Genomic DNA, 21,073 nt, shown 5'->3' with positions numbered 1-21,073 from the left:
TCTGTTCACAACGTTGATTTCAGCAAACCACTCACCATCACGACGCCATACACGTGGTCTGTGGTTGGGAGGCCGGTTGGACGTACTGCCAAATTCTTGAAAACAACATTGAAGGTGGCTTATGGTAGAGAAATAAACATTAAATGATCTGGCAACAGCTTTGGGGGACATTCCTGCAGTCAGCATGCCAATTGCATGCTCCCTCAAAACATGAGACATCTGTGACATTGTGTTGTGGGTAAAACTGCACATTTTAGAGTGGCCTTTTGTTGTCCCCAGCTCATGGTGCATCTGTGTAATGATCATTCTGTTGAATCAGCTTCTTGATATACCACACCTGTCAGGTGGATGGATTATCTTGGCCATGCAGAAATGTTCACTAACAGGAATGTAAACAAATGTGTGCACCACATTTGAGAGAAATAAACTTTTTGTGCGTATGGAACATTTCTGGGATCTTTTATTTCAGCTCCTGAAACCAACACTTTACATGTTGCGTTTAGATATTTGTTCAGTGTATGTTCTGCCATTGTATTCCAGACAAGGTCTCACCATTTATGCTATTTATGCAGACTGGCTGGATTGACCAGGAAATCCTAAAGTAAGCGGAGTGGTTGAAACGTCTGCAGTAACACTGGTCAGAATAGGCCTAGTATGCTATAGTGTTGAGGTTGAACTCTGGAGTTAGTTCAGTTACATTTTAGTCATTTAGCAGACACTCCTATCCAGAGCGACATACGGTAGTGAATGCATACATTTTTTGACTGGTCCCCCGTGGGAATCAAACCCAAACCCTGTCGCCATGCTCTACCAACTGAGCTACATAGGAACAGTTATTCCTCTTTCGGTTCATTTTTTAAAAGTTTTATTTATTAGAAAAGGCAGATGGAACCACGAGTCAGACACTAGTGATGTATTTTTCATAACTGTGAAAACATTGTGGTCATGTCTAATACCAATACAACATTATTGAAAATGTGATGTACAAGGTTTGAACTTGGGAGCTCTCTCTCTCTCTACATTGCCAAAGCAAGTGAACTAGACGATAAGCAAATGTGAAATGTCTATATAGAGTGTTGTAACGATGTACAAATAGTCTCTCTCTCTCTTTCTTTCTTCTTCTTGGTGTTCAAATAAGGTATTTTCCTCTATCAGCAGTCACATGACTCATCTCTACTGCATTGACATAAGTGGATATGAATGGTGCTATGCTTCTCTTTTCATTAGGAACTCCCAGCGTATAGATATCATTTAAGGTCTGACAGCTCTCTGCTAGTCACAGCGCTTCAACTCTCAGCTCTCTGCTAGTCACAGCGCTCCAACTCTCAGCTCTCTGCTAGTCACAGCGCTCCAACTCTCAGCTCTCTGTTAGTCACGGCGCTCCAACTCTCAGCTCTCTGCTAGTCACAGCGCTCCAACTCTCAGCTCTCTGCTAGTCACGGCGCTCCAATTCTCAGCTCTCTGCTAGTCACAGCGCTCCAACTCTCAGCTCTCTGCTAGTCACAGCGCTCCAACTCTCAGCTCTCTGCTAGTCACAGCGCTCCAACTCTCAGCTCTCTGCTAGTCACAGCGCTCCAACTCTCAGCTCTCTGCTAGTCACAGCGCTCCAACTCCCAGCTCTCTGCTAGTCACAGCGCTCCAACTCTCAGCTCTCTGCTAGTCACAGCGCTCCAACTCTCAGCTCTCTGCTAGTCACAGCGCTCCAACTCTCAGCTAGTCACAAACCACCAACTCTCGGCTCTCTGCTAGTCACACCGCTCCAACTCTCAGCTCTCTGCTAGTCACAGCGCTCCAACTCTCAGCTCTCTGCTAGTCACAGCGCTCCAACTCTCAGCTCTCTGCTAGTCACAGCGCTCCAACTCTCAGCTCTCTGCTAGTCACAGCACTCCAACTCTCAGCTAGTCACAGCGCTCCAACTCTCAGCTCTCTGCTAGTCACAGCGCTCCAACTCTCAGCTCTCTGCTAGTCACAGCGCTCCAACTCTCAGCTCTCTGCTAGTCACAGCGCTCCAACTCTCAGCTAGTCACAGCGCTCCAACTCTCAGCTCTCTGCTAGTCACAGCGCTCCAACTCTCAGCTAGTCACAGCGCTCCAACTCTCAGCTAGTCAGAGCGCTCCAACTCTCAGCTCTCTGCTAGTCACAGCGCTCCAACTCTCAGCTCTCTGCTAGTCACAGCACTCCAACTCTCAGCTAGTCACAGCGCTCCAACTCTCAGCTCTCTGCTAGTCACAGCGCTCCAACTCTCAGCTCTCTGCTAGTCACAGCGCTCCAACTCTCAGCTCTCTGCTAGTCACAGCGCTCCAACTCTCAGCTCTCTGCTAGTCACAGCGCTCCAACTCTCAGCTCTCTGCTAGTCACAGCGCTCCAACTCTCAGCTAGTCACAGCGCTCCAACTCTCAGCTAGTCACAGCGCTCCAACTCTCAGCTCTCTGCTAGTCACAGCGCTCCAACTCTCAGCTAGTCACAGCGCTCCAACTCTCAGCTCTCTGCTAGTCACAGCGCTCCAACTCTCAGCTAGTCACAGCGCTCCAACTCTCAGCTAGTCAGAGCGCTCCAACTCTCAGCTAGTCAGAGCGCTCCAACTCTCAGCTCTCTGCTAGTCACAGCGCTCCAACTCTCAGCTCTCTCTACTCTTCACAGCCTTCTAACTCTCAGCTCTCTGTTAGTCACAGCCATCCAAATCAAATCAAACCTACTCTCAGCTCTCTGCTAGTCAAATCTATTCAACTCTCAGCTCTCTGCTAGTCACAGCCCTCCAACTCTCAGCTCTCTGTGAGTCACAGCCCTCCAACTCTCAGCTCTCTGCTAGTCACAGGTCTCCAACTCTCAGCTAGTCACAGGTCTCCAACTCTCAGCTCTCTGCTAGTCACAAACCACCAACTCTCAGCTCTCTGCTAGTCACAGGTCTCCAACTCCCCCAACCACCTCACAATCAATCTACTCTAATGACTACTCCTAATCACCATGATAACTGATCTTAATTACCTCGTAGTGTTCCTTTGTCTGGCAATCCTTACCTCCAGGAATATTCACTGATAAATTGTCATCATCCCAACCTTGGAATGCGTGACGGTCAGTTGAACGCAGAGAGTTGTGTTTTCTGACACTCGATTGCCGTGTTTTTTCAGTGTATGATATGTTGGTAACATTGGCAGAATCTGGATCAATCTGAACCTTTTAGATATCGTCTTTTTTCAGTCCTTCACTTGATCCATTACTCTAAGGTTAACAATACATTATCTTGAACATGGCTGGAAATAGAAAATGGCAGGCAACAGTTTGGAGACATAATAATAAACAATGACATCCCCACACATCCCAGAAAGGCCAAATGGAATGGGAACTGAGCTGCTGTCTATTTTTAGATCACTGTTAGTATGAGTAAGCAGCAATGTTGTTATAGTAAACTGAAGTTAAAATGAAAAACTACTGCTAAATACAGAATTTAGTAAACAAATAGAAATAAAAAGTAATGTAAAACACAAACTATATAAACCTTGGTAAGCATGCAGTTTGGGGATGAGTCTAGGGTGGGTCATAACAATTCAATAAGGCCACCCTCCAGAGCCACCAGACAGAGCCACCCTCCAGAGCCACCAGACAGAGCCACCAGACAGAGCCACCAGAAATGTATTTAGCTATTTCTGACTTTTGACCATAGAGCTCAATACACATAGCTTTAATGTCTAGTATGCACACTATATATACAAACATATGTGATATGCCTTCACATTAGTGGATTCAGCTATTTCAGCCACACACGTTGCTGACGTGTATAAAATCGAGCACACTACCATGCAATCTCCATAGACAAACATTGGCAGTAGAATGGCCTTACTGAAGAGGTCAATGACGTTCAATGTGGCACCGTCATAGGATGCCACCTTTCCAACAAGTCAGCTCGTCAAATTTCTGCCCTGCTAGACCTTCCCGGTCAACAGTAAGTGCTGTTATTGCGAACTAAAACCGTCTAGGAGCAACAACGGCTCAGCTGCGAAGTGGTAGGCCGCACAAACTCACAGAATGGGACCGCCGAGTGCTGATGTGCGTAACGCGTAAAATCATCTTTCCTCGGTTGCATCACTCCCTACCGAGTTCCAAACTGCCTCTGGAAGCAACGTCAGCACAATAACTCTTTGTTGGGAGCTTCATGAACTGGGTTTCCATGGCAGAGCAGACGCACACAAGCCTAAGCTCTCCATGCGCAATGCCAAGCATTGGCTGGAGTGGTGTAAAGCTCACCACTATTGGACTCTGGAGCATTGGAAATTTGTTCTCTACAGTAATGAATCATGCTTCACCATCTGGCAATTTGACGGACTAATCTGGGTTTGGCAGATGCCAGGAGAACGCTACCTGCCCGAACTCATAGTGCCAACTGTAAAGTTTGGTGGAGGAGGAATAATGGTCTGGCGCTATTTTTCATGGTTTGGCCTAGGCCTCTTAGTTCCAGTGAAGGGAAATCTTAATGCTAAAGCAGACTATTACATTCTAGACGATTCTGTGCTTCCATCTTGGTGGAAACAGTTTGGGGAAGACCCTTTCCTGTTTCAGTATGACAATGACCCCGTGCACAAAGCGAGGTCCATACAGAAATGGTTTGTCGAGTTTGCTGTGGAAGAACTCGACAGGCCTGCACAAAGCCCTGACATCAACCCCATCGAACACATTTGGGATAAATTGGAACGTCGACTGCGAGCCAGGACTAATCGCCCAACGTCAGTGTCCTACCTCACTAATGCTGGTGTCTGAATAGAAGCAAGTCTCCACAGAAATGTTTCAACATCTAGTGGGAATTACTACCCAGAAGAGTAGAGGCAGTTATAGCAGCAACGGAGGGACCGACTGCATATCAGTGCCCATGATTTTACAATGACACATTTGATGAGCAAGTGTCCACATGCGTTTGGACATGTAGTGTATGTGTGTGTTTGAGCTTGTAGCGTGCATTGCTAGTGTCTTTGAGCACTTGGAGTGTTTTTACAAGTGGGGCCATGGCTATGAAAGGGTTGTGTGTGTCTCTCTCTCAGGAGTACAAAAGCCTTGCTATGCAGGGAATGGCAGCAGTTATCTAGGCTGTAAAACAGCTATGTGTGGTATCCTCCAACACAATGGCACTTTACTGCCTCAACGCTCACTAGATTCTACCCTACCCACTCTCTCACAATCACCATGACAAACGCATTAACACACAATACTAGATTCATTCGTACACAAACACACTGGCAGACAACGTTAGTATTGAAATAGGAATGTTGACATCTTTTGACAGGTCCACAAACAAAGCAGCTCATTTCATTCCAGTGTCTAAAGCATTGACAAGATCATTAACAACCTAAGTGGTTGCTGTAATAGTGGTGTCCAGGCCTAAACCCTGATCGGTCTACATTCAAAATACATTTCGCAGATAAAGAGCAAAGTTGTACATTTACCAAGGATTCAAGAATCTTAGCAAGACAAGGACGCCTTGAAATGGGGTGGTAATTAAGATCACAAATATCCCCTCCGACACAAGAGCTGATTTCCATACTTTTTGAATATTTCCTGATAACAATTTTAAAAAATGGTGCGTTATTGGGCCAACAATAGTGGGCGCTGCAGACTTCAGCAGAACAGGATCCGATTGGTCAGCACCAGTTGATTTCTTGTTGTCAATTACTAGCAAAGCATCCAGGACTTATTTTTCTGTAAATAGTCTTAAAGAAAATCATTGACTATAATTCCTATTATCATTCAGCAAGTTTCCCCTATCAGCATCCAGACCATTATCAAGATAGCCCGCTAAAATAAAATGGTGATTAAATGCATCAATGATGGCATATTTTTCTGTAATGAGGCCAGTGTCTGCATTAATGTGTTGTGGGAGAGAGGAAGTAGAGCCCTTCAGGGATTAAGTTCAGAATTTAGACGGGTTCCTATTCAAATCCAAACGGTTACATAATAATCAGATTTATCCTTTGTGTTTTGTCTTAAACAATGATTCCTCAGTTGCTTCCTAAAAGCTTGCCAGTCCGGGCCTAAGCCTGTGTTGCTGGCCTTGACCCGAGGATCAGCTCTTTTATGAATGACTTCTGATAATTCCGGAGTGCACCAGGCATTCAACTCACCTTTAACCCTTTGTTTTTTTTTTGGAGCATGATTATCCACAATAGTATTGAAGACATCTGAATGAAGGCTGAAAGCTAAGTCAGGTTCAGGGACAGCTGAAGTACAGTCAAGGTCACTAAAATAAAGATTGTGTTCACTGAAGTTATTATATTTCCCCTTTCTGATGACATGAGGCTGACAGAAACAACTGTGCAATGGTCACTAATATCTTGGGCGAAGCCACCAGTAGAAACATATTTCTCTGATTTATTCTAATGAATACACAAATCTAGAGTTGACTTTGAAGGGTTCGGACATGTAGGCTTAGTCACTAGCTGGGTTAAGTTTAGATCATTACACATGTATTTTAGATTGTCTAAAGCCTGCATTTTCCACTCATAGGTCACCCAGGATAATAACTTCTGATTTAGTAGAAGATGTTACGCACGCCGCTAGTGAGAGGGAACGCAACATCCTGCCACAACTCAACTAAAGAAAGAGGTATGGGACTGTAAGGATGACAAAAGGCAGATAATTTACAGTTTACTAGGAATTTATTCCTTCACATGGTAATATGGGGAAAAGGGGCTGGACGGAACCAAAGCAAAGAAAATAAATATCGAAACCCCCTCTCCTATCTTACCTGCCTACCCACTACTTATCACCACATGGTGCACTAACCAAAATACAGGGGGTGGTCCACCCAGGTCTTACCTAGTGTGCATAGACCGAGTATGCCAGTGGGCCTCTTGCCTAAGCACTCCCTAGGTGCCTTCCCCCCTGGGAACAAATGAAACAGAATATTACAAACAATTTCAATCGAAAACAGTCCTTTTGGTCATAGACATACCTTAGTAGGACCGGCTACAAAATACTGGCAACAAATTATACCTCTGCGCAACACCGAAAACACAGGACATACGAATCATCTCCCTCTGAGCACAACCAACACAGTATATAACCAACACAGCATATAACCAACACAGCATATAACCAACACAGCATATAACCAACACAGCACATATAACCAACACAGCACATATAACCAACACAGCACATATAACCAACACAGCACATATAACCAACACAGCACATATAACCAACACAGCATATAACCAACACAGCATATAACCAACACAGCATATAACCAACACAGCATATAGCCATCAGCTTCCTCTCAGCAATCCTCTCTTTCTGAGAACAACCAACACAGTATATATAGCTTCAGAAAGAGTCGTTAATTGAAGACAGCTGCGTCCTGACGAGGGGGCGGGGTCAGCTCTCCAATCAGGAATGGGGCTGACCAATCAGCTGCTTGGGGAGAATTTCAGGAAGCCATTTCCTGCAACACACTCACAAATACACAAACTACAACACAGAAACTGGGGAACGTAACAGAAGACAACAAACTATACTGAACAAAAATATAAACACAACATATAAAGTGTTGGTCATATTTCATGAGCTGAAATAAAATATCCCAGAAATGTTCCATACTCACAAAAAGCTTATTTCTCTCAAATGTTGTGCACAAATTTGTTTTCATCCATGTTTGTGAGCATTTCTCATTTGCCAAGATAATCCATCCACCTGATAGGTGTGTCATATCATGAAGCTGATTAAACAGCATGATCATTACACAGGTTTGTTGTTTGTGCTGGGGACAATAAAAGGCCACTGTAAAATGTGCAGTTTTGTCACACAACACAATGCCACAGGTGTTTCAATGCGTGTAACACAATGTGTGCAATTTCAAAATTGGTAAATAGCCCACCCATTTTCACCTACCTCATCCCCATACTGTTTTTATACTGTTTTTTATTTTATTTATTTATTTACCTTTCTGCTCTTTTGCACACCAATATCTCTACCTGTACATGACCATCTGATCATTTATCACTCCAGTGTTAATCTGCAAAATTGTATTATTCGCCTACCTCATGCCTTTTGCACACATTGTATATAGACTGCCCATTTTTTTTTCTACTGTGTTATTGACTTGTTAATTGCTTACTCCATGTGTAACTCTGTGTTGTCTGTTCACACTGCTATGCTTTATCTTGGCCAGGTCGCAGTTGCAAATGAGAACTTGTTCTCAACTAGCCTACCTGGTTAAATAAAGGTGAAATAAAATAAAAAATAAAAAAAATCAAATCAAATTTGTCACATGTGACGAATACATTATTTCCCTTCACCTTACAGTGAAATGCTTACGTACAAGCCCCTAACCAACAATGCAGTTTAAAAAATATGAGTAAGAATAAGAAATAAAAGTAACAAGTAATTAAAGAGCAGCAGTAAAATAACAATAGCGAGACTATACAGGGGGGTATCGGTACAGAGTCAATGTGGGGGGCACCGGTTAGTTGAGGTAATATGTACATGTAGGTAGAGTTATTAAAGTGACTATACATAGATAATAACAGAGAGCAGCAGCGGCGAAAAAGTGGGGGGGGGGGAACAGAGAGAACAGTCTATGATTAGGGTGGCTGGAGTCTTTGACAATTTTTAGGGCCTTCCTCTGACACCGCCTGGTATAGAGGTCCTGGATGGCAGGAAGATTTGCCCCAGTGATGTACTGGGTCGTACGTACTACCCTCTGTAGTGCCTTGCGGTCGGATGCCGAGCAGTTGCCATAACAGGCAGTGATGCAACCAGTCAGGATGTTCTCGATGGTGCAGATGTAGAACCTTTTGAGGATCTGAGGACCCATGCCAAATCTTTTCAGTCTCCTGGGGTGGAATAGGTTTTGTTGTGCCCTCTTCACGACTGTCTTGGTGTGCTTGGACCATGTTAGTTTGTTGGTGATGTGAACACCAAGGAACTTGAAGCTCTCAACCTGCTCCAATATAGCCCTGTCAATGAGAATGGGTGCGTGCTCGGTCCTCCTTTTCCTGTAGTCCACAATCGTCTCCTTTATCTTGATCACATCAAGGGAGAGGTTGTTGTCCTGGCACCACATGGCCAGGTCTCTGACCTCCTCCCTATAGGCTGTCTCGTCACTGTTGATGATTAGGCTGTAACGGTTTTCCTCCTCTTCTGAGGAGGAGTAGGATGGATCGGACCAATATGCAGCGTGGGAAGTGTTCGTCATTTTATTAAACTGAACTGAACACTACAATACAAAGTAAACAAAAAGAACAACCGAAATAGTTCTGTCTGGTAACTAATACAAAGACAGAAAACAACTACCCACAAATCATAGTGGGAAAACAGCCTAAGTATGCCTAAGTATGGTTCTCAATCAGAGACAACGATAAACAGCTGCCTCTGATTGGGAACCATACCAGGCCAAACACAGAAATACAACAACATAGAACAACACATAGAATGCCCACCCCAACTCACGCCCTGAACAAACTAAAATAGAGACATAAAAAAGGAACTAAGGTCAGGACGTGACATAGGCCTACCACTGTTGTGTCATCGGAAAACTTAATGATGGTGTTGGAGTCGTGCCTGGCCGTGCAGTCATGAGTGAACAATCATATATACATTTTTTCCTAGAAAAAGGCTTAAAGATAATAGCAAAAATGTTGGGGTAAAGGAAATGGATTTCAGTAAACGGACAGAGAAATTATTTTTTATAAGAATGGCCACTCCACCACCTCTACCCTGTCTGTCAGCTCTGAATACATTATTTCCCTCAATATTAAAATGAGTCCAGAATGTCCCCAGAGATCCACATTTTAGTCATTACCAGAATGTCTGGATTCGTCTGCATAGCCCAGATCTTGATGTAATCCAGTTTAGGAAGTAAACTCCTAATGTTTAGATGCATCAACCCAAGTCCTTTACGATTTGTGACCAAGCACCTCTTTTCAGTCTTATGTAGCAACATTTGAAATTGTGTTTTTTTTATACATTGGATAAAGTACAGACTCAGAGCAAGACAATTGTATATCATACATCACAGCTGAGGAACAATGGGAAAGTAATTATACCTTGAAAATTGAAAAACCCCACTTTTGAGAAAATGTCCCTTCAATTATTTGGTACACCTACTTGAGAGCTCTTCTTTGTCTATACCCATTCAGCATCATTCACACCCTCTTAAGCCTTAGCCCCACCCATCTCTTTAAGGATTCACATGTGAGGCCATGTGCTAAACAGAATGAGTAAGGTAGTGTAGTAAACAACCAAAGATTTCACGACTAAAAGTGGTCAAAATAGTAGCCTACAATAAGGGAAAACTCCAGGTAAAATGACACTTTATCTCGTCCTTGGCCTAAATCCTAATCTGACTTTGGTGCAGGTCATGTTGTTCTTCACATTACCGTCTCTGGTAAACACACACTATATCAAATAAAGTCTATGTTTATTTGTCACATTCACAAGATACAGAAGGTGTAAGCAGTATAGAAAAATGGTTACTTGCATATTTGCATCGTAGCAATATCAAAAATAGTGGTCCAGGTAAAAATATGTTATAAATCATTTATAATTATTAGATTATGTTTACCCAAACATACTTGTCTAAATTGATGGGACATGAAAAATAAATGCTAACCACCCTCCATCCACATCTAGATAAGTGGATGGGGTCACTATTGTCTGTCTAAATTGATGGGACATGTGTAATAAATGCTAACCACCCTCCAGCCACATCTAGATAAGTGGATGGGGTCACTATTGTCTGTCTAAATTGATGGGACATGAAAAATAAATGCTAACCACCCTCCAGCCACATCTAGATAAGTGGATGGGGTCACTATTGTCTGTCTAAATTGATGGGACATGTGTAATAAATACTAACCACCCTCCATCCACATCTAGATAAGTGGATGGGGTCACTATTGTCTGTACACATGTTCATGAAATAGATGGCCGTAATCACTTGATGGGTCACTTGATAACTTGATGGGTCATGTGAAAGAGAGGTTATAGGCACCACACAGCCACGTCTAGCTAAGTGGATGGGGCTCTACAGAAGGCGTAAATGGTACAGTGAAATTATTACTTGCATATTTGCATAGTAGCAATATATAAAATAGAAAGTGTCAATATAATTTTGTTTAAATAACAAAAAGTATCAATGCCAGTAGAGAAAGAACAAAATAATATACCGTGTGTACAAAAACAATATCAGCGATACTGGTGATAGACAAGGTAGTTATATGTGTAACTGGTGTAAAATAGCTAGCTAGTTAGCTATTGATACTTAAGTATCAAAAGTAAAAGTATAATCATTTCAAATCCCTTATATTAAGCAACCCAGATGGCACCATTTTCTTATTTTTTAAATGTATTTACGGAAAGCCAGGGGCACACTCCAACAATTCAATTCAAGGGGCTTTACTGTCATGGGAAACATACTTTAACATTGCCAAAGCAAGTGAAGTAGATAATATACAAAAGTGAAATAAACAATAAAAATGAACAGTAAACATTACACTCACAATTGTTCCAAAAGAATAAAGACATTACAAATGTCATATTATGTTTACACTCAGACATCACTTACAAACAAAGCATTTGTGTTTAGTGAGTCCGCCAGATCAGAGGCAGTAGGGATGACCGGGGATGTTCTGTTGATAAGAGCGTGAATTAGACCATTTTCCTGTCCTGCTAAGCATTCAAAATGTAAAGAGTACTTTTGGGTGTCTAGGAAAATGTATGCAGTAAAAATTACACTATTTTCTTAAAACTTCTTTAGGATCAGTGTCCCTTCCACGGGACGGTTGAGCTAATGTAGGCTAATGTGATTAGCATACAGTTGTAAGTAACAAGAACATTTCCCAGGACATAGACATATCTGATATTGGCATAAAGCTTAAATTCTTGTTAATCTAACTGCACTGTCCAATTTATAGTAGCTATTACAGTGAAATAATACCATGCTATTGTTTGAGGAGAGTGCACAATTTTGAATTAGGCACATTTGGAAAGTCTTGATACAACATGTTGAACATAAATGCAATGGTTCATTGGATCAGTCTAAAACTTTGCACATACACTGATGCCATCTAGTGTCCAAAATCTAAATTACACCTGGACTGGAAAAATACATCATGGCTTTTCTCTTGCATTTCAAAGATGATGGTACAGAAAAATACAAAATAATGTTTTTTTTTTTCTTTTAATGATCTTTTACCAGATCTATTGTGTTATATTCTACTACATACATTTCACATTACCATAAACTTCAACGTGTTTCCTTTCAAATGGTACCAAGAATATGCATATCCTTGCTTCGGGGCCTGAGCTGCATGGCAGTTAGATTTGGGTATGTCATTTTAGGCTAAATTTAAAATAAAAAAAGGGGCTAATCCTTAACAGGTTTTTAAGGAATCTAGTGAAGTAAAAGTAAAAGTAGTCAAAAATATACATGGTAAAGTAAAATACAGATACCCCCCAAAAACATCCTAAGTAGTACTTTAAAGTGTTTTTACTTAAGTACTTTACAGCACTGGAAGTAGGTAGCAGGCTCACTGGTTTGAATGTCAAGAACAGCAGCGATGCTGTGTTTTTCACTCTCAACAGTTTGCCATGTTTATCAATAGTCCACCGCCCGATTGACATCCAGCCAACTTGACACAACTGTGGGTGTCAACATGGGCCAGCATCCCTGTGGAACGCTTTCGACACCTTGTAAAGTGCATTCCCTGACAAATTGAGGCTGTTCTGAGGGCAAAAGTGGGTGCCACTACATTATTAGGAAGGTGTTCCTTGTTTTGTACACTCAGTGTGTTAGTCTCCAGCATTATTAATTTATGTGAAAAATACATCAACTTACAGTGCAGTAAAACCGGCGTTTAAGTTGTTAGAATGTCAACTTCTATTGCAGTGACCCACCTTCCTGGACAGGTGAGTTTAAATGGGTATAATGGTATAAAGTGAGTCCAGGGGTTAAATACCTGGCGTTAAAATGTCAGCGGGAGTACGAGTGGATAAAATCACAAAATGATTGAGGTATACTACAGTGTGTAGTATAGTATTCTACAGTTTACAACATAATTATATAGTAAATACTGCAGCATTCTATTGTAAACTGTAGCATTTTTTACGTGTGTTTGTGAATACCTTGAGTGTGTGCGTGTGTGTTTGTGGGCGTTAGTGACTTAGTCCTATGTGACGCTCTACACACCGCTTTACGTAATGAGGGGATTTTGCCTCTGCCCCATCTCCTCCTCTAATTTCTTCCTTCCCCCCTCCCTTCCTCTTCTTTCTCATTGTTGCTCTCATCCTCTTCTTCCTTCTCCTCCTCCTCTCTCTCATTCCTGTCTCTCAGAAGTCAAGCCGTGAGTTTTTGTCAGAAAGGAACAAGTGATCTAGCTCACTCCTTTCCTCTTTCTCTCTCTCTCCCTCCCCTTCCATCTCTCTCGCTCTCTCTCCCTCTCTCTCCCTCCCCTTCCATCTCTCTCGCTCTCTCTCCCTCTCTCTCCCTCCCTCTCTCTCTCCCTCCCCTTCCATCTCTCTCGCTCTCTCTCCCTCTCTCTCCCTCCCTCTCCCTCTCTCTCTCTCTCCCTCCCTCTGCTCAACATTCCTCTTTCTCCTGTTCGATCACTCCTCTCTCTCTCTCTCTCTCTCTCTCTCTCTCTCTCTCTCCCTCTCTCTCCCTCCCTCTCCCTCTCTCTCTCCCTCCCTCTGCTCAACATTCCTCTTTCTCCTGTTCGATCACTCCTCTCTCTCTCTCTATCTCTCTCTCGCTCTCTCTCTCTCTCTCTCTCCCTCTCTCTCCCTCCCTCTCTCTCTCCCTCTCTCTCCCTCCCTCTCCCTCTCTCTCTCTCTCCCTCCCTCTGCTCAACATTCCTCTTTCTCCTGTTCGATCACTCCTCTCTCTCTCTCTCTCTCTCTCTCTCTCTCCCTCTCTCTCCCTCCCTCTCCCTCTCTCTCTCCCTCCCTCTGCTCAACATTCCTCTTTCTCCTGTTCGATCACTCCTCTCTCTCTCTCTCTCTCTCTCTCTCTCTCGCTCTCTCTCTCTCTCTCCTTTCTCTGGTTCACACTCTCCTCTCCTCTCCCAATCAGTCTCTATGTGAAGGGAGTTCCGTATGGTTACAGACTCGGCTGGAAGAAGAAGAAGCAAGGTAAGGGAACACACCTTCCCCTCTCTCTTTTCCTCTCTATTTCTTCCCCTATCTCTAGTTCACTCTTTCTTTCCCTCTCTGTCATGTGTCTTTGAGAAACTCAGAGATTAAGTTGTTTCCTCAGCTGTTTGAAAGACATTCTCACACTCTCTCCGCTCAGTTTATTCTCCCTCTCTCTCTCCCTATTGCTATTTCAGCCCTTTTCACTTTCTTTATCTCGCTCTCAATTGCTCACTCTATCTCTGTCTCTCTTAGTCACCATGCATACATCTGCTGCATGTTATGAGGTGGTGTCTACTGTAGTATATGAGGGGTCAAACCCTGTCTTTATTACAAAGTCATTTGTGCTTGTGGTTTGGGTTAAATAGAGATTGTCTGTGATACAGATAGATATACTGTTGCGTGTGTATGAAAGAGTGTGAGAGACAGAGAGTGGTAGAGAGGAAGATCTGCATTTCTATCTGGTTCTTTTACAGACAGAGCACTCCTTACTGAAGGAAAAACTAAATAACTGTCGAAAAAATGTGTCAGTAGGTGTGTATGTGCGCGTTCTGGTGTGTGTGTGCGTGCATGCACTATGAGATTCTGATAGAAATAGCTGGCAGTGTGGTAGTTTTAGGTGCTCTTGTCTAAGGCAGTGTGGAAGTTTTTTGGTGCTCTTGTCTAATGCAGTGTGGTAGTATTTAGGTGCTCTTGTCTAATGCAGTGTGGTAGTATTTAGGTGCTCTTGTCTAAGGCAGTGTGGTAGTTTTAGGTGCTCTTGTCTAAGGCAGTGTGGAAGTTTTTTGGTGCTCTTGTCTAATGCAGTGTGGTAGTATTTAGGTGCTCTTGTCTAATGCAGTGTGGTAGTATTTAGGTGCTCTTGTCTAATGCAGTGTGGTAGTATTTAGGTGCTCTTGTCTAATGCAGTGTGGTAGTATTTGGGTGTTCTTGTCTAATGCAGTGTGGTTGTATTTGGGTGCTCTTGTCTATGGCAGTGTGGTAGTATTTAGGTGCTCTTGTCTAAAGCAGTGTGGTAGTTTTTAGGTGCTGTTGTCTATGGCAGTGTGGTAGTTTTAGGTGCTCTTGTCTATGGCAGTATGGTAGTATTTGGGTGCTCTTGTCTATGGCAGTGTGGTAGTATTTAGATGCTCTTGTCGAAAGCAGTGTGGTAGTTTTAGGTGCTCTTGTCTAAGGCAGTGTGGTAGTATTTGGGTGCTCTTGTCTATGGCAGTGTGGTAGTATTTAGGTGCTCTTGTCTAAAGCAGTGTGGTAGTTTTTAGGTGCTGTTGTCTAAGGCAGTGTGATAGTTTTAGGTGCTCTTGTGTAAGGCAGTGTGGTAGTATTTAGGTGCTCTTATCTCAGGCAGTGTGGTAGTATTTAGGTGCTGTTGTCTAAGGCAGTGTGATAGTTTTAGGTGCTCTTGTGTAAGGCAGTGTGGTAGTATTTAGGTGCTCTTATCTCAGGGAGTGGTAGTATAGCCATGATGTGACCACACTCTGTAGGGACTGATAGGGTTACTTCTGCGGCAAGACCGTCTCGCTGTGTGGCTATACCTCCACCGCTGACTCGCTGTTGGGGCTTGCGTGTAATCAGCCGTGTAGATGTCTGTGTTTGTGTGTGCGTGCGTGCAAGTCTGTGTGTTTGTGTGTGTGTGTGTGTAAGTCTGTGTGTTTGTGTGTGTGTGTGTGTGTCTTTCCACTTAAGCAATGGAAAGTGCGTCTAAAATCTGTTTATAGGTACTAACTCATATTAGACGTGTGCTACTTTTTCCCCTCCCTCCCTCCCTCCCTCCCTCCCTCCCTCCCTCCCTCCTTTCCCTGGGCAGGTAGTAAAATGGATTGGTGTCAGTCCGAGCGATGGAAAGGGCAGAAAGTGGAAGAGAACAGATCCCAAAGAGAACTTCAAAGAGGTAGGAGCCCCTTTAAATAGACCTCTATCTCAAGCTCTCATAGTCTCAGTGTGTTCTGTCTGTCAGACACACTGCTTCCTAGTGGTCTCTCTATCTAAGGCTGTCTGCTCTCTCTCTCTTTCTCTCTCTTTCTCTGTCCCTCTCTCTGTGCATTTGTACATGCGAACATGTGTGCATGTCTTTACCTAATCTGCATGTCACTGGGTTTTGGGCCAAGGTCAGGTATCAGGGTCAGGGATTAGAGGTCAGAGATTAGCTGAGGTCAGATTGCGTGTTAATGAGGAATTCCCCAAGGACAACACCCACACACCTGCATCACTAATGAGCAAGAACCAATTTATTACCCACCGAGGGTTAGGAACCTTCAGCCTATATTTCCTGCCTGAGATAATGAACCTCATGGGTTAGCTGCTACTGACCATTTTAAATGGAGGCTGTAGCTTGTCACAATATAGTATAAAACAATATAGTTTAAAAACTTGTAGCCAAGGTTGTCCTGAAAAGAAAATGGTAAAACTCTTCATTGTGAGGCTAAATACACTGAGTGTACAAAACATTATGAACACCTGCTCTTTCCATGACAGACTGACCAGGTGAATCCAGATTAAAACTATGATCACTTATTGATGTCACTTGTTAAATCCACTTCAATCAGTGTAGATGAAGGGGGGAGACCGGTTAAAGAAGGATTTTTAAGCCTTGAGACAATTGAGACATGGATTGGGTATGTGTGGAATTCAGAAGGTGAATGGGCAAGACAAAACATGTGCCTTTGAACGGGGTATGATAGTAGGTACCAGGTGCAGCGGTTTGAGTGTGTCAAGAACTGCAATGCTGCTGGGTCAATAGTTTCCTGTGTGTGTCAAGAATGTTCCACCACCCAAAGGACATCCAGCCAACTTGACACAACTGTGGGAAGCATTGGAGTCAACATGGGCCAGCATCCCTGTGGAACACTTTTGACACCTTGTAGAGACCATTCCCTGACAAATTGAGGCTGTTCTGAGGGCAAAAGGAAGTGCAACTCAATAGTAGGAAGGTGTTCCTAATGTTTTGTACACTCAGTGTTTGTCAACGTGTGTCAAATGTGTACGTTGTAAGTTAAAGGCACTTTGTGTGTGTAATTAGTTCCACAGCCATTTGTGCAGGTAAAATGCCCAAATAATAATTTCTAGTTGAATGAACATACGAGACCATTTGAGCAAACACATGATTTTCAGTTGATCGAATATCTGCCTAGGTTTTCTCATGTTGGAGCTAATGTTGGGCCAACTAAAAATGTTAAGTTCAGGTAGCACTTTGACTGAAAAGTTGAGTAAACAAAAAATAAGCTGTGGAACCAGTTAATTAATAATATTTACAGTTGAAGACGGAAGTTTACATACACTTAGGTTGGAGTCATTAAAACTCGTTTTTCAACCACTCCACAAATTTCTTGTTAACAAACTATAGTTTTGGCAAGTCAGTTAGGACATCTACTTTGTGCATGACACAAGTCATTTTTCCAACAATTGAGTTCCTGTATGTTGTTATGATCACACCACGACTTGTTAATCAGTGCATGCACAAAGTGACTGGTGTGTTTACGGACATATTCAATCAATCCCTATCCCAGTCTGCTGTTCCCACATGCTTCAAGAGGACCACCATTGTTCCTGTCCCCAAGAAAGCTAAGATACCTGAGCTAAACGACTATCGCCTACTCACTTCCGTCGTTATGAAGTGCTTTGAGAGACTAGTCAAGGATCATATCACCTCCACCCTACCGGACACCCTAGACCCACTCCAATTTGCTTACCTCCCCAATAGGTCCACAGACGACACAATCGCAATCACACTGCCCTAACCCATCTGGACAAGAGGAATACCTATGTAAGAATGCTGTTCATCGACTACAGCTCAGCATTTAACACCATAGTACCCTCCAAACTCGTCATTAAGCCCGTGACCCTGGGTCTTGACTCCCCCCTTTGCAACTGGGTCCTGGACTTTCTGACGGGCCGCCCCCAGGTGGTGAGGGTAGGAAATAACATCTCCACCCCGTGTGTGAAAGGAGTGTGCAAGGAGTCCTACAAACCTGACTCAGTTACACCAGCTTTGTCAGGAGGATTGGGCCAAAATTCACCCAACTTATTGTGGGAAGCTTGTGAAAGGCTACGAGAAACATTTGGCCCAAGTTAAACAATTCAAAGGCAATGTTACCAAATACTAATTGAGTGTATGTAAACTTCTGACCCACTGGGAATGCGATGAAAGAAATAAAAGCTGAAATAAATCATTCTCTCTACTATTATTCTGACATTTAGAATTCCATAAAGTGGTGATCCTATCTGATCTAAGAAACTGAAATGTTACTAGATGTCAAGAATTGTGAAAAACTGAGATTAAATATATTTGGCTAATGTGTATGTAAACTTCCGACTTCAACTGTAGTTGAAACAACTAGATTTGTATTTTTTACAGTGCACACTGAGGGGCAGCAAAAGGGTCTCTTCCTGTGGGAGGGAGAGTGTGGAAATCAGGCCCCATGAAAGAATAGCCAATTACTGCCTGCTTGGCAATGCACCTCAGCCCACCCTACCCCTTTCCACCTCCCTCCTCAGGCCTCTTCCCTGTAGCCCATCATCGCTGCCTCCCTCTCTCTATCTCTTTGTTTCTGTGTACAGAAGGAGCCCCTAGATGGGGCCAGGTGTATTTAATATTAGTCCTTCATGTACTTCAAATGCGCCTGCCCCCATCCTCCATCCTCTCCTCCCCCCATCTGTCTGTCACAGGTTTATAAATCACCAAGCAGACCGGCTCTGAAAAACAGAGGATGATAGGAGAGACGGAGAGGGGAAGGAGGGCAGAATAAAGGTAGAGGAGATAGCAGGAAGTGTAGAGAAGATGTGGGATGAAAGATGGGGAGAGGTGATATTAGAGAGGGTGGTCGGGAGGGAAGAGAAAGGTGAAGGGGCAGAGAAGATAGGAGAGGAGAAGACAGTGGAGAGGAGAGAAGGGGTGAGAGAGAAGTGCTTGGATGGTAGTGGAGTAGGAGGAGAAAAGGATGAGAAAATATTTGACTTGAGGAAGACGACAAAAGATGAGAGACGAGAATGGAAGAGACAAGATGAGACGAGACAATTGGATGTCTATCCATGTCCTGCTAGAGGTAACAGTGAGCTCTATTACCATCAAGTAGGGTAGGGCTTTGCTAGGGAGTTGTGGACATAGGTTGTAGACAGGGGTGGTGGATGGATGGAATCCCAGGACTCCAGATCAGAAGGTTGTGTGTTTGATCCCAGTGGTCTACACTTGTTTTGTATTTTTTGGTTTTAACCCTATTTCAAACCATAACCCTTACCTTAACCATTCAGAATGAGTGCCTACATGTAATGTTTGAACCATATCCAAAACCATAACCCTTACTTTGGAGCTGCTTCACAATTTGACATTTTTAGAAATGGAATGATACTGAGCAGGAGGAGTCAACCCAGGGAGTCAAAAAACTTTGGAGCAACTTAGAAATTTTATATTTGAAGAAATGTGGAAAAGTGTCTAATTCTGTAGTGAGAGCTTGTTGATTACGTCATAGATGACTGGTGTACACACACACACACACACACACACACACACACACACACACACACACACACACACACACACACACACACACACACACACACACACACACACACACACACACACACACACACACACACACACACACACACACAGAGCGTATAGAGAGAGGCCTTAAATGAGGGTTGCTTTAATAGAGCCAGAATGTATTACCTCTTTCCTTGCTTTTATGTGCCGTGCGTGCGTGCGTGCGTGCGTGCGTGCGTGCGTGCGTGCGTGCGTGCGTGTGTGTGTGTGTGTGTGTGTGTGTGTGTGTGTGTGTGTGTGTGTGTGCATACATGTGTGTGTACTTATATATGTGTTTGTGTGTCTGTTTCTGTCTGTATGTGTGGGTGTGGGTGTGTGTATCAGGGGTCTGCTGAAGGATATTAGTCATGCTCTCCTGGTAATGGGCCTAATTTTGTTCTCATTTTCATCTGTGGTCGGTGTAATGAGGGTCTGTCTGCCCCTGCTAACCAGCCCAGGAAGCCCTGTAGGCAAAGGCAGTCTGGGTCCGGCAGGCAGCGGCTTCTTTGGTCGTCATCCCAGTCACAGACATTCTCCAGATGCTGTGCAGGATTTTGTGCTAGCCCAACACTAAAACACCTGACTCAACTTATAGACGGATAGATTATAATCACCAAGCCGTTGATTAGTGAAATCAGGTGTGTGAGAGCTGGGCTGGAACAAAAGCCTGCATCCCATGATGTTCTGTTTTGCTTGTCTGTGGAGCCTCTCTTTGCTGTACACTGCATGGGGAAAAGGGGAAAAAGGGTGAAATGAGTCTCCAAGCAGCACAATATCACACAATATCACCTGATTCACACCAAGGTGACGGCATGTCCTATAACTCACATCACTAATCACAGTTTATAGGTTGCCATAGCAACAGGCACAACGCATATCGGTCCCCTCCCTCGGCTGCCTCCTGAAGTCAAGTCTGCTACTCTCTGTTCATCATATATGCACAGTCACTTTAACGATACCTACATGTACAGTGGGGCAAAAAAGTATTTAGTCAGCCACCAATTGTGCAAGTTCTCCCACTTAAAAAGATGAGAGAGGCCTGTAATTCTCATCATAGGTACACTTCAACTATGACAGACAAGATGAGAAGAAAAAAATCCAGAAAATCACATTGTAGGATTTTTTATGAATTTATTTGCAAATTATGGTGGAAAATAAGTATTTGGTCAATAACAAAAGTTTATCTCAATACTTTGTTATAGACCCTTTGTTGGCAATGACAGAGGTCAAACGTTTTCTGTAAGTCTTCACAAGGTTTTCACACACTGTTACTGGTATTTTGGCCCATTCCTCCATGCAGATCTCCTCTAGAGCAGTGATGTTTTGGGGCTGTTGCTGGGCAACACGGACTTTCAACACCCTCCAAAGATTTTCTATGGGGTTTAGATCTGGAGACTGGCTAGGCCCCTCCAGGACCTTGAAATGCTTCTTACGAAGCCA

General features: G+C 43.3%; 1 pseudogene; it reads left to right on the top strand.

Annotated features, from left to right (window-relative positions):
* Positions 1-21,073, top strand: part of LOC115140280 (aminopeptidase O-like) — a 151,428-nt pseudogene that overhangs the window by 69,437 nt on the left and 60,918 nt on the right.

This window comes from Oncorhynchus nerka, linkage group LG13 (assembly GCF_034236695.1).
Source record: "Oncorhynchus nerka isolate Pitt River linkage group LG13, Oner_Uvic_2.0, whole genome shotgun sequence".
Lineage (NCBI taxonomy): Eukaryota > Metazoa > Chordata > Actinopteri > Salmoniformes > Salmonidae > Oncorhynchus > Oncorhynchus nerka.
The sequence above is the reverse complement of the archived record's forward strand: the minus strand, read 5'-3'. Positions and strand labels throughout refer to the sequence as shown.